Source organism: Nerophis ophidion, linkage group LG05, assembly GCF_033978795.1.
Source record: "Nerophis ophidion isolate RoL-2023_Sa linkage group LG05, RoL_Noph_v1.0, whole genome shotgun sequence".
Classification (NCBI taxonomy): Eukaryota; Metazoa; Chordata; class Actinopteri; order Syngnathiformes; family Syngnathidae; genus Nerophis; species Nerophis ophidion.
This window is the reverse complement of record NC_084615.1, coordinates 23396788-23412322: the sequence shown is the minus strand read 5'-3', so window position 1 is coordinate 23412322 and position 15535 is coordinate 23396788. Positions and strand designations below refer to the sequence as shown.

The 15535-nt window shown below is 41.0% G+C and overlaps 1 protein-coding gene across 2 annotated transcripts in view; it reads right to left on the bottom strand.

Moving 5' to 3' along the window:
* The window catches only part of LOC133552827 (probable E3 ubiquitin-protein ligase MID2), a 295874-nt gene that overhangs the window by 223824 nt on the left and 56515 nt on the right, over window positions 1-15535 (bottom strand). The window lies entirely within an intron of this gene.

The window sequence follows — 15535 nt, the reverse complement described above, 5'->3', positions numbered from 1 at the left end:
TTCTGTCTGATAAGATACTTCTTCTCACTAAGCAGATATTATGTTAGAGTATTCTACTTGTTTTGGTCCTAAATGATCTCAGTAAGATATTACAGCTTGTTGCTGGGCCTTAATGACCCACAGTGGGGCAAACAAGTATTTAGTCAGCCACCGATTGTGCAAGTTCTCCAACTTTAAATAATGACAGAGGTCTGTAATTTTCATCATAGGTACACTTCAACTGTGAGAGACCGAATGTGGAAAAAAATCCAGGAATTCACATTGTAGGAATTTTAAAGAATGTATTTGTAAATTATGGTGGAAAATAAGTATTTGGTCAACCATTCAAAGCTCTCACTGATGGAAGGAGGTTTTGGCTCAAAATCTCACGATACATGGCCCCATTCATGCTTTCCTTAACACGGATCAATCGTCCTGTCCCCTTAGCAGAAAAATAGCTCCAAAGCATGATGTTTCCACCCCCATGCTTCACAGTAGGTGTGGTGTTCTTGGGATGCAACTCAGTATTCTTCTTCCTCCAAACACGACGAGTTGAGTTTATACCAAAAAGTTCTATTTTGGTTTCATCTGACCACATGACATTCTCCCAATCATCTGCTGTATCATCCATGTATCCATTTTGGTACAAACGCAACTTGTCGTGTTTGGAGGAAGAAGAATACTGAGTTGCATCCCAAGAACACCACACCTACTGTGAAGCATGGGGGTGGAAACATCATGCTTTGGGGCTGTGTTTCTGCTAAGGGGACAGGACGATTGATCCGTGTTAAGGAAAGAATGAATGGGGCCATGTATCGTGAGATTTTGAGCCAAAACCTCCTTCCATCAGTGAGAGCTTTGAATGGTTGACCAAATACTTATTTTCCACCATAATATACAAATAAATTCTTTGAAATTCGTACAATGTGAGTTCTTGGATTTTTTTTTCACATTATGTCTCTCACAGTTGAAGTGTACCTATGATGAAAATTACAGACCTCTGTCATCATTTTAAGTGGGAAAACTTGCACAATCGGTGGCTGACTAAATACTTGTTTGCCCCACTGTATATTGAGTAAAACAACCCGGAGATGGCGCTCCACCCTTTTACGGGCGAGAACCATGGATTCGAACTTGGAGGTGCTGATTCTCATCCCGCTCGCTTCACACTCGGCTGCGGACCGATCCAGTGAGAGCTGAAGATCCTGGGCATATGAAGCCATCAGGACCACATCATCTGCAAAAACAAGAGACCTAATCCTGCGGCCACCAAACCGGATCCTCTCAACGCCTTAACTGCGCCTAGGAATTCTGTCTATAAAGGTTATGAACAGAATCCGTGACAAAGTGCAGCCTTGGCGGAGTCCAACCCTCACTGGAAACGTGTCTGACTAAGCTCTGACACTGATCGTCCGTTACCCCATACTCTCTGAGTACTCCCCACAGGACTTCCCGAGGGACACGGTCGAATGCCTTCTCCAAGTCCACAAAGAACATGTAGACCTGTTGGGCAAACTCCCATGCACCCTCAATGACCTTGCCGAGGGTATGAAGCTGGTCTACAGTTCCACGACCGGGAGGAAAACCACACTGTTCCTCCTGAATCCGAGGTTCAACTATCCGGCATAGCCTCCTCTCTAGTACACCTGAATAAACCTTACCGGGAAGGCTGAGGAGTGTGATCCCACGATAGTTGGAACAAACCCTCCGGTTCCCCTTCTTAAAGAGAGGAACAACAACCACGGTCTGCCAATCCAGATGTACCGCCTCAGATGTCCACGCGATGCTGCAGAGTCTTGTCAACCAAGACAGCCCCACAGCATCCAGAGCCTTAAGGAACTAAGGCGGATCTCATCCACCCCCGAGGCCTTTCCACCAAGGAGCTTTTTAACTACCTCAGCAACCTCAGCGCAAGAAATAGGAGACTCCACCACAGAATCCCCAGGCACTGCTTCCTCATAGGAAGACGTGTTGGTGGGATTGAGGAGGTCTTCGAAGTATTCCTTCCACCGATCCAAAACATCTGCAGTCGAGGTCAGCAGAACACCATCCGCACCATACACGGCATTGACAGTGCACTGCTTCCCCTTCCCTCACCTATGGTCATGAGCTTTGGGTTATGACCGAAAGGCTAAGATTACGGGTACAAGCGGCCAAGATCAGTTTCCTCTGGCGGGTGGCGGGTCTCTCCCTTAGAGATAGGGTGAGCAGCTCTGCCATCCGGGAGGAGCTCAAAGTAAAGCCGCTTATCCTCCACAACGAGAGGAGCCAGATGAGATGGTTCGGGCATCTGGTCAGGATGCCACCTGAACGCCTCCCTAGGGAGGTGTTTCAGGCACGTCTGACAGGTAGGAGGCCACGGGGAAGACCCAGGACACGTTGGGAGGACTATGTCTCCCGCTTGGCCTGGGAATGCCTCGGGATTCCCCGGGAAGAGCTGGACGAAGTGGCTGGGGAGAGGAGAGCCTGGGGTTCCCTGCTTAGGCTGCTGCCCATATGACCCGACCTCGGATAAGAGGAAGAAGATGGATGGATGGATGGATGGATGGATAGTGCCATCAGCAATATTATATGTTACAATAATATCATTTTCTCATACTTTGTATAACTATAGAGTTGCAATCTCATATGGTTAATTCGCAATAAATATTTAACAATAACCATCTGTGTGTGTCTTTTTTTAGGCAGTGAGAAAACAGAGCAATAAAGAACAGCTTGGTATATAGTCATAAAAAAAGTAATCGATTATTTATTTTATCATAGCGTAAATGGCTTTCTCCACGAGTAATAAACAACCAAAGTAAAATACAAATCAAAGGGGCTGCATGAAATCCGTCACATGATGAAAAAAATAATAATAATGGGTACACACAAACATAAAAATAGTCCCAACTGAATTAGACCCACATAATGAGTGGATCTAAAAAAAATTAAATAAATAAATAAAAACATCCAGTCCAGATAATGAGTCAGCAGTCTGGCCTAGTTCCCGAGGACAGCTCAGCGGTGCTGCCGAGCCCGAAGTTAATGTGACTGTGCTTAACCAAGCATCGTGTTATAATTAACACTACGCTTTAACACGCCATCAGCAGGACCATTAAGCCTTGAGCAATGTCACTCTGGGGAAACAATGCCGGCAGCGATGGGAGGGGCGAAGGCGCGTGTGGTGCGCAAACACACATTTGTGTCAGCATCCTTCCTGCGTGTTCTGTTGTCTCGAACTGACTGTCTTTCCTGAGTCATTTCTGCAGAGAAAATGGTTCAAGCATGTACGCAGATCTGTACCAGACTTGCCAACCTTGAGACCTCCGAATTCAGGAGATCGGGGGGAGTATATTTAGAGCTAGAATTCACTAAATTTCAAATATTTCTTATATATATATATATATCTAGATATATATATATATATATATATATATATATATATATATATATATATATATATATATATATATATATATAGATAGAGATAGATGGATAGTACCTTATTGATTCCTTCAGGAGAGTTCCTTCAGGAAAATGTAAAAAAAAAAAAAAAATATATATATATATATATATATATACATATATATATATATATATATATATATATATAAACCCCGTTTCCATGAGTTGGGAAATTGTGTTAGATGTAAATATAAACGGAATACAATTAATTTGCAAATCATTTTCAACCCATATTCAGTTGAATATGCTCCAAAGACAATGTATTTGATGTTCAGACTGATCAACATTTTTTTTTTTTTGGGAAATAATCATTAACTTTAGAATTTGATGTCAGCAAAGTAGTTATACGCTAAACCTTGCAACTGTTGCTTGGAGTGACGTAGGAAGAAGCCTATCGAGCAGAAACGATCTTGACAAATAGTCGACGAAACATGATACACTTCCGGTTTAGGGCACACAACAGAAAGTACGTTTTCAACCTGCAGCACCTGCAATGAGCAAACTCGTCCAAAAGACGGCGCAGTAGCACAAACAATAACACACCTTTTTATCTTTTGGTGTTGAAAACTATTATTTTATTGATTTTTTTTTTAAATTACCTCAGGATTCTAAAAACATTACTGTTATATTGGGTGAAGAACGACATTTTTGTGTTTGCAAACCTTACAAAATCACATGTTTTAAGTAAAACTCACAGAGATACATTAATAGACATATTGCATGTTGGGTTTAGGAGTTATGCTTGAATATATTTTCTAAGAACATTACTGTCATATTGAGTAAAAAACTAATGTATGTGTTTGCAAACCTTACAGAAGCACATGTTCCTAGTAAAACTTACAAAGATAAAATAATACAGTTATTATTAGACATATTTCATGTTTGGTTTAGGAGTTATGCTTGAATACATTTTTTAAGAACATTACTGTCATTGAGTAAAAAAAAACACATTTTTGTGTGTTTGGAAACCTGTTTCTAGTAAAACTCACAAAGATGCATTATTACAGACATTATTAGAAATATTGCATGTATGGTTTGGAGTTATGCTTGAAACCATTTATATTGCTTTTTTCGCATCATCTCAGGTTTCTAAGAACATGACTGTCCTATTGAGTAAAAAACTACATTTTGTGTTTGCTAACCTTAAAAAAGCCCATGTTTATGGTAAAACTCACAAAGATACATTAATGCACACATTGTTAGCCATGTTTGGTTTGGAGTTATGCTTGAAATTTATTTTTGAATTGAATTTGTCGCATTATCTCAGGAGTCTAAGAACATTTCTGTCCTATTGAGAAAAAAATCTAATACGACACACCTTTTCAGTGTTGAAAACTACAAACCCCGTTTCCATATGAGTTGGGAAATTGTAATAGATGTAAATATAAACAGAATACAATGATTTGAAAATCATTTTCAACCCATAATTCAGTTGAATATCCTACAAAGACAACATATTTGATGCTCAAACTGATCAACATTTTTTGTTGTTGCAAATAATCATTAACTTTAGAATTTGATGTCAGCAACATGTGACAAAGAAGTTGGTAAAGGTGGCAAAAAATACTGATAAAGTTGAGGAATGCTCATCAAACACTTATTTGGAACATCCCACAGGTGTGCAGACTAATTGGGAACTGGTGGGTGCCATGATTGGGTATAAAAACAGCTTCCCAATAAATGCTCAGGCTTTTAAAAGAAAGGATGGGGCGAGGTACACCCCTTTGTCCACAACTGCGTGAGCAAATAGTCAAACGGTTTAAGAACAACGTTTCTCAAAGTGCAATTGCAATACATTTAGGGATTTCAACATCTACGGTCAATAATATCAAAAGGTTCAGATAATCGGGAGAAATCACTCCACGTAAGCGGCATGGCCGGAAACCAACATTGAATGACCGTGACCTTCCATCCCTCAAGCCACTGTATCACAAACCGACATCAATCTTTAAAGGATATTACCACATGGGCTCAGGAACTCTTCAGAAAACCACTGTCACTAAACACAGTTCGTCGCTACATCTGTAAGTGCAAGTAAAGCTCTACTATGCAATGCGAAAGCCATTTATCAACAACATCCAGAAATTCTGCCGGCTTCTCAGGGCCCGAGATCATCTAAGATGGACTGATGCAAAGTGGAAAAGTGTTCTGTGGTCTGACGAGTTGACATTTCAAATTGTTTTTGGAAATATTCGACATTGTGTCATCTGGACCAAAGGGGAAGCAAACCATCCAGACTTTTATTGATGTAAAGTTCAAAAGCCAGCATCTGTGATGGTATGGGGGTGTATTAGTGCCCAAGGCATGGGTAACTTACACATCTGTGAAGGTGGTGAAAGGTACATTCAGGTTTTGGAACAACATATGCTGCCATCTAAGCGCCGTCTTTTTCATGGACGCCCCTGCTTATTTCAGCAAGACAATGCCAAGCCACATTCAGCACGTGTTACAACAGCGTGGCTTTGAAAAAAAGAGTGCAGGTACTTTCCTGGCCCACCTGCAGTCCAGACCTGTCTCCCATCGAAAATATGTGGCGCATTATGAAGCGTAAAATACGACAGTGGAGACCGCGGACTTCTTGAACGACTGAAGCTCTACATAAAACAAGAATGGGTAAGATTTCCACTTTCAAAGCTTCAACAATTAGTTTCCTCAGTTCCCAAACTTTTATTGAGTGTTGTTAAAAGAAAAGGTGATGTAACACAGTGGCGAACATGCCCTTTCCCAACTACTTTGGCATGTGTTGCAGCCATTAAATTCTAAGGTTATTTATTATTTGCAAAAAAAAATAAAGTTCATGAGTTTGAACATCAAATATATTGTCTTTGTAGTGCATTCAATTGAATATGGGTTGAAAAGGATTTGCAAATCATTGTATTCCATTTATATTTACATCTAACACAATTTCCCAACTTATATGCAATCGGGGTTTATATATATATATATATATATATATATATATATATATATATATACTTGAATCTTAGTTCTCATTTATTTACACATACACACACCTACCACTCCTCTACTCATTGTTGTATTTGAAAGTTTAAACCTTTGCAGCCAGTAGCACAGCCTTTGAAGGAGCAAAGGCATGGGCAGCATCTGTGGAATTTAATTTGCAGGAAATGAGTGAGTTTAGCGTTGAATTGTCCATCCTCGTTCTATTCTCTCTCACTATCTTTCTAACCATACTGAACACCCTCTCTGATGATGCATTGCCGTGTGGCACGCACATAAGTGCCTACATCAAATGCACCAGAGTCTGGAAACTTCCATCTCTCCCTATCATACTCTTTTCCCCTCTGAGCTGTCCTGGATGAACTGAATTTCTTGTTTCCAATCATTTTGGAACTTGCAAGCGCACTTATTCCTCTTACTTGTCATCGCCATGACTGTCTATTCTTTGTTTTTCTGCTTTGTCTCTGTTATGTTTTTGGACATTACTACTTGCCGTAGTTTTGAAGCAATGCATGATGGGAATCCGGATGTTGTGTGTCAGTGTAATAAGGTGCCGGCTGGAATAAACACAGGCCGAGAAATAGCTCCGTGCCTGCCTACTTTATGGCTTATAGATAAACCTATGGATAACGGAGACATATATAATAGTCTCCTTCTTGTTTTGTGTGCAAAAGCCGTAGATGTTATAACGTGACTGGGGCGGCACGATGTTTATAAGGAGGAAAAGCGGACGTAACGACAGGCTGTCTTCACTCAGGTCCGGCTGGAAATCGGGAGAATGGTTATCCCGGGAGATTTTCGGGAGAGGCACTGAAATTCGGGAGTCTCCCGGATAATTCGTTAGGGTTGGCAAGTATGATTTGTACTGCACCTGCATGACAAACTACTACACATTTTAATATCATTGGAAGTTTTTTGGGGGCGATTTGCATGAATATTCATAGCAAGAGTCTATTTTGTGTCGAATTTATTCAGTGACTTGACATAGAGCTGGGCGATATATCGATATACTCGATTTATCGCGGGTTTATAGAAAATGGCTGTATCGTGATATTCGTGTATACGTTCTCACACAGTTGCTTTTAGCTGCGGGCATCACACTACAGGCTCTTCCCACTCTTTGTTGTTTCTCCTTCTCACAGAAACTTAAAACAAGTGCACCATCTTAAATACATCACATAGGTATACGCCCTCGTGAAGCAGAGAGGTAACGGCATGGGTAACGTTAGCTGTGGTGCTAGCGGTGCTGTGCGAGTGGTAATACGAGAGAAAGATGGTGCGAATATGGTAACAAATAAAGGAAAAATAATTAATTCCCAAGAAAACCAGCAGGGGGTCCATTGTCGGTGGTTTGGCTTCAAGCGGGAAAATGTCGAACAGACATCTTCCCGCTTGGAAGATGTCTGTAATAAAGTAAAGAAAGAGCCATCAATATGTCAGTCCTTTCCATATCCGGGCCAGGTAAGATTCCCCGTGTTGGGTCAAGCCACAGGCTCCACTCCTGGTGGTGCCCTTCCTTCAATTCCTTTAAGTTTCAGCTTTGCAACCACACTCCCCCCGGAACCCAAAGACTTTGGTTTCCGGGGGGAAGTATGGTCTCCAGGTCAGCAGGTCTCCAAGATGAACAGCGTCTGGCATGTTAGTACTGCTTAATAACTGTTTAATAAATACAGTTTTGGTCAATTGACTTAGTTGTGATTTCCCTCTCTGCATGAAAGTTTAAAATGAGCATATATTAATGCAGTATGAAGAAGAATGTTTTAATGTAGACACATAGAATCATCGTAATGCCGTGATTATATGCATCTTGTGTTCATTCAAGGCTAAGGCAAAATATGGAGATATATATCGTGTATCGTGACATGGCCTAAAATATAGAAATATTAAAAATATCGCCCAGCCCTAACTTGACGCAATTAAGGCAAAAGGGAGTGCATTTCCGTATTTTTCGGACTACAAGCCGTTACTTTTTTCCTAAACTTTGGACCCTGCGGTTACATCACATTTTCTTTTAACAACACTCAAAAAACGTTTGGGAACTGAGGAAACTATTTGTTGAAGCTTTAAAAGTGGAATTCTTTACCATTCTTGCTTGATGTACAGCTTAAGTTATTCAACAGTCCCGGGGTCTTGTTGTCGTATTTTACGCTTCATAATGCGCCACACATTTTCAATGGGAGACATGTCTGGACTGCAGGCGGGCCAGGAAAGTACCCGCACTCTTTTAGTACGAAACCACGCTGTTGTAACACGTGGCTTGGCATTGTTTTGCTGAAATAAGCAGGGGCGTCCATGATAACGTTGCTTGGATGACAAGATATGTTGCTCCAAAACCTGTATGGACCATTCAGCATTAATGGTGCCTTCACAGATGTGTAAGTTACCCATGCCTTGGGCACTAACACACACCCATACCATCACAGATGCTGGCTTTTGAACTTTGCGCCTATAACAATCCGGATGGTTATTTTCCTCTTTGTTACGGAGGACACCACGTCCACAGTTTCCAAATATAATTTGAAATGTGGACTCGTCAGACCACAGAACACTTTTCCACTTTGCATCAGTCCATCTTAGATGAGCTCGGGCCCAGCGAAGCCGGCGGCATTCCTTTGTGTCGTTGATAAATGGCTTTCGCTTTGCATAGTAGTTTTAACTTGCACTTACAGATGTAGCGACCAAATGTAGTTACTGACAGTGGTTTTATGAAGTGTTCCTGAGCCAATGTGGTGATATCCTTTACACACTGATGTCGGTGTTTGATGCAATACCGCCTGAGGGGTCAAAGGTCTGTAATATCATCGCTTACGTGCAGTGATTTTTATAGATTCTCTGAACCTTTTGATGATTTCACGGACTGTAGATGGTAAAATCCCTAAATTCCTTGCAATAGCTCGTTGAGAAATGTTGTTCTTAAACTGTTGGACAGTTTGCTTACAAATTGGTGACCCTCGCCCCATCCTTGTTTGTGAATTACTTAGCGTTTCATGGAAGCTGTTTTTATACCCACCTGTTCCCAATTAGCCTGCACACCTGTGGGATGTTCCAAATAAGTGTTTGATGAGCATTCCTCAACTTTGTCAGTATTTATTGCAACATTTCCCAACTTCTTTGTCACGTGTTGCTGGCATCAAATTCTAAAGTTAATGATTATTTGCAAAAAAATAAAACATGTTTATCAGTATGAGCATCAAATATGTTGTTTTTGTAGCATATTCAACTGAATATCGGTTGAAAATGTTTTGCAAATCACTGTATTCCGTTTATATTTACATCTAGCACAATTTCCCAACTCATATGGAAACGGAGTTTGTAGTTTTCAACACTGAAAAGGTGTGTCGTATTAATTTTTTCTTAATAGGACAGAAATGTCCTTAGACTACTGAGATAATGCGAAAAAATCAATACAAAAATTATTTCAAGCATAACTCCAAACCAAACATGGCTAACAATGTGTGCATTAATGTATATTTGTGATTTTTACCAGAAACATGGGCTTTTTAAGGTTAGCAAACACAAAAAGTAGTTTTTTACTCAATAGAACAGTCATGTTCTTAGAAACCTGAGATATTGCAAAAAAAGCAATATAAACTCCAAACTATACATGCAATATTTCTAATAATGTCTGTAATAATGTTTCTTTGTGAGTTTTACTAGAAACAGGTTCCCAAACACACAAAAATGTGTTTTTTTACTCAATATGACAGTAATGTTCTTAAAAAATCTATTCAAGCATAAGTCCTAAACCAAACATGCAATATGTCTAATAATACCTGTAGTATTTTATCTTTGTAAGTTTTACTAGGAAGATGTGCTTCTGTAAGGTTTGCAAACACATACATTAGTTTTTTACTCAATATGACAGTAATGTTCTTAAAAAATATATTCAAGCATAACTGCTAAACCCAACATGCAATATGTTTATTAATGTATCTCTGTGAGTTTTACTTAAAACATGTGATTTTGTAAGGTTTGCAAACACAAAAATGTGGTTTTTCACCCAATATGACAGTAAAGTTTTTAGAATCCTGAGATAATGCAAAAAAAATCTATAAAATAATAGTTTTCAACACCAAAAGAGGAAAATAAATGATAAATGGGTTGTACTTTTATAGCGCTTTTCTACCGTCAAGGTACTCAAAGCGCTTTGACACTACTTCCACATTTACCCATTCACACACACATTCACACACTGATGGAGGGAGCTGCCATGCAAGGCGCCAACCAGCACCCATCAGGAGCAAGGGTGAAGTGTCTTGCTCAGGACACAACGGACATGACGAGGTTGGTACTAGGTGGGATTTGAACCAGTGACCCTCGGGTTGCGCACGGCCACTCTCCCACTGCGCCACGCCGTCCCTAAAAGGTGTGTTATTGTTTGTGCTTCGGTGACGTCTTTTGGACAAGTCTGCTCATTGCAGGTGCTGCAGGTTGAAAATGTACTTTCGGTTGTGTGCCCTAAACCTAAAGTATATCCCGTTTCGTCGACTATTTGTCAAGAGCGTTTCTGCTCGATAGGCTTCTTCCTACGTCACTCCGAGCAACAGTTGTAAGTTTTACAGTATAACTAAAACTATTCATTAGAGATGTCTGATAATGGCTTTTTTGCCGATATCCAATATTGTCCAACTCCTAAATACCGATTCCGATATCAACCGATACCAATACATACAGTCGTTGAATTTACACATTTTTATGCTTAATTTTGTTGTGATGCCCCGCTGGATGCATTAAACAATGTACCAAGGTTTTCCAAAGTAAATCAACTCAAGTTATGGAAAAAAAATGCCAACATGGTGCTTCCATATTTATTATTGAAGTCACAAAGTGCTTTATTTTTTTTTAACATGCCACAATAACCGCACCTTGGAATTTTGGGACATGCTCTAGGAGGTTGAGGTAGGCGGGGTTGAGGTGTCGGGGGGTAGGGGGTGGGTGTATATTGTAGCGTACCGGAAGAGTTAGTGCTGCAAAGCGTTCTGGGTATTCGATCTGTTGTGTTTATGTTGTGTTACGGTGTGGATGTTCTCCCAAAATGTTTGTCATTCTTGTTTGTTGTGGGTTCACAGTGTGGTGCATATTTGTAACAGTGTTAAAGTTGTTTATACGGCCACCCTCAGTGTGACCTGTATGGCTGTTGACCAAGTATGCGTTGCATTCACCTGTGTGAATTACGTAATTGGACCAGCACGTGCTCTGTACTTCTCCCTATGTCCTTGTACCACTGCGTACTGCGGCGGTTAAAAAAGTCATACATTTTACCTTTTGAAACCGATACCGATGATTTCCAATATCACATTTTAAAGCATTTATCGGCCGATAATATCTAAAGTCCAATGTTATTGGACATCTCTAGTAAAAAAATGTATTACTTCTAAAATGTGGTGGGTGTGATTTGCAGCCTGAAAAGTACAGTACTTGGTTTTAACCAGCAGAGGTGCTGTTGATTCAATCTCAACTAGTTTGTAGAAACAAGGAAGAATGATAAGAAGTTGAGCTATGGCATTCAGTCAGCATTCGTCTGCATAGATACGACAAAAAAATAAGTGAATAATAACTACGCTCATAAAAGATGAAAGAAAAGGGAGTCCCCAATTCATAAATAGTATTACTTTATAGGTCTGCAAGCTACATTAAATTGAAACTTTAACATGATTCATCCAGTTTTTTTATGTACAGTAAGTCAATCAATGTTTATTTATATAGCTCTAAATCACAAGTGTCTCAAAGGGCTGCACAAGCCCTAACGACATCCTCGGTTCAGAGCCCACAAAAGGGCAAAGAAAAAATGAATGACTATGAGTCATCTTTAAGGCTTTGTAAGATTGAATTAAAATAGCAGTAACACTTAATTACACTAGACATTTACAGGAAATTACCTTGCAGAACACTAAAGTGTAGGGTACAAGCCTACAATGATACATTACCCAATCCTTAATGACTGCCATGATTTTCTTCGCCGGTATTTTCAAGGCTTTGGAAGATGGAATACAAATAGCCTTAACAATAAATACCGGATGACATTTACAAGAAATTACTATGGAGAACACTAAAGTATAGGCTGCGAGAGTATTAAAAAAAAGACAGTATAATCACCCCTGCATTTACAATAAAAAAATAAAAACACTAAAAACATATCGTTCCCCTAGGATGTTAACTTGAATCGCTGTGGATGCACTTTTTTTATTCCCTAATGCACAAGTCAGATTGGAGAGGAGTCCCACATTTGAATAAATCTGCCAAATCCACTAACATCCCTCCGTTTATTTTCTTTACAGCCAGCTAAAGGGGTTACAGTAGGGTTGTAAAGGTATGTGTATTTGTATTGAACCGTTTCAGTACGGGGGTTTCGGTTCGGTTCGAAGGTGTACCGAACGAGTTTCCACACAGACATACTAGGTAGCACACCGCAGAGCGTGGCACAACACATGGCATGCAAGCAGCGACCGGGCTAGGACAACATGCAAAAGCCAAAGCTGGAAGACCCTCCTGCCTCGTTAACATCTCCTCTTTGGGAACACTTTGGCTGCGCGGTGCGATATAACAATGGAGGATGGAGGTTTGCCGACATTGTTGAGCAGCAGTAGGGTATGCTTCTGCCCACACTTCAAACATGCTAACACCTTTGAAGCGTCACCACCACATTAAAGCAGCCTCTCCTCGGCGAGTCAGGCAGGGCTGAAGCAATAACTGTTTTTATAGCAGCAGATTTAAGACCACCCATCCATCCATTTTCTACCAATTGTCCCATCCGAGGTCACGGGGGGTTGCTGTATTGCATTAAAAACTAGATTTTGACCCACTTCTATGGTGGAAGAACAATAAACCCATATATCCTGTTAAATGTTGCACTTTTTACATGTAGAAGAAAAGTTATGTCATTTTATTTCATCCGAGCAACAACTTAATGTTGATTAACGTGGACCCCGACTTAAACAAGTTGAAAAACTTATTGGGGTGTCAGCATTCAGTGGTCAATTGTACGGAAATATGTACTGTACTGTGCAATCTACTAATAAAAGTCTCAATCAATCAATCAATCAATCAATCAATCAAAAGAAGCACTTTATATGTAGAAAGGTTTTGTTACGAAACCATTCTGAGCCTTATCTTATTTAGTTCTTATTTTATATATGTTGACCAAATAAACCCTGGCAATGGACCCTGTGTGTATATGTATATTATGCCATTGTTTACAAATTTGGTAAATAAATAACCCAAAAATTTATATTTTGTTGTTTTCTTACTGTACCGAAAATGAACCGAACCGTGACCTCTAAACCGAGATATGTACTGAACCAAATTGTTGGTGTACTGTTACACCCCTAGGTCACAGGTGAGCTGGAGACTATCAAAGCTGACAATTGCAGACATATACTGTAAAAACGATTGACCATACATACCCACATTCACACCAATGGAAAGTGAACCTCACACGCACGTTTTAGGAATGGGCAGGTGTTAAAACACGCCTACACAAGGAGAACTCACACACCCCATGAACAGATTTGAACCCTTGAAGGCCAAGAAACAACCTACTCTCGCCCCGTGTGGTCAAAGCACTGACACAACATCAGTTAACAAAGTGAGCCTTCAAAATTGCAGCCAATGAGGTTAGAGATCAGTGGCCTTCATTCTGACTAAATCACAGTTACGGTGGCACTCAGGACCTCACAATACGAAGGTCCTGAGTAGTCCTGGGTTCAATCCCGGGCTCTGTCTGCCCCGCAGGATGAAATTGAGGACCAGTCATAGACAATTTAGAGTGAAAAGCAAGGTTTATTTTCACTCGTATACAAAACATTCTGGGCAGCACGGTGGAGAAAAGGGTTAGTGGGTCTGCCTCACAATACGGAGTCCTGAGTATTCCTGGGTTCAATCCCGGGATCGGGATCTTTCTGTGTGGAGTTTTCATGTTCTCTCCGTTACTGGGTGGGTTCCCTCCGGGTACTCCGACTTCCTCCCACCTCCAAAGACATGCACCTGGGGATAGGTTGATTGGCAACACTAAATTGGCCCTAGTGTGTGAATGTGAGTGTGAATGTTGTCTGTCTATCTGTTTTGGCCCTGTGATGAGGTGGCGACTTGTCCAAGGCGTACCCCGCCTTCCGCCAGAATGCAGCTGAGATAGGCTCCAGCACCACCCACAACCCTATAAGGGACAAGCGGTAGGAAATGGATGGATTATAAATTCCCAAAACTCCCAAACCGAGTATATTCTTAAAGTGCGTCTTAAATTTAATGATCTTGGTGGAAAATGTGGCTCGCCACCTTATGACGGCAGAGGAAATGAAGCAAAGAATTCCATCCATCCATCCATCCATCCATTTACTTCCGCTTATCCGAGGTTGAAAGCCCAGACTTCCCTCTCCCCTGTTACTTCGTCCAGCTCCTCTCGGGGGATCCCGAGGGGTTCCCAGGCCAGCTGGGAGACATACTCTTCCCAATGTGTCCTGGGTTTTCCCCGGGGCCTCCTACCGGTCAAACGTGCCCGAAAGACCTCCATAGGGAGGCGTTCAGGTGGCAACCTGACCAGATGCCCAAACCACCTCATCTGGCTCGTCTTGACGTGGAGGAGTAGCGGCTTTACTTTGAGTTCCTCCCAAATGACAGAGCTTCTCACCCTATCTCTGTGAAAGGGGGTGGGGCCTGCGTGCCTGAAGCGGAACAGAGTTGTGCAAGGACCGGCCTTGAAGACAGCGACAGTTGAGTAGATGGCCCAGGTGGGCCTTGTTATCTAATCACCTGTCGCCTTTATTAGCAGCAGCCGGGACCAGACACGGGGTGGGAGATGGAGTCGGAGCCAGAGAGAGAGAGAGAGGGACACACTTAAAAAAAGACATTTTGCTGGAAAGCAAAAGCCTCTCAACATTTATGAAAATAAATCAGTGTTGTTCCCTGAAATCCGGGCTCTCGTGGCAGTGTGCGGTGGTCCGAGGAACCCACAAGAGGGCAAACTCTACAGTTATTTACAGAGAAAGATTCTACAAATGTATATTTACATACCTTAATTGTTTCCAAACGGTGTATGTAACGTGACAGTAAAACGGCTGTTTAAACAAAACAGAAGTCATCGTCATGGACCCACCAGCTGCTTAAAGCTAGTTCTCTAATCAACTAAACAGACTCAATAACTCCATAGTGACGT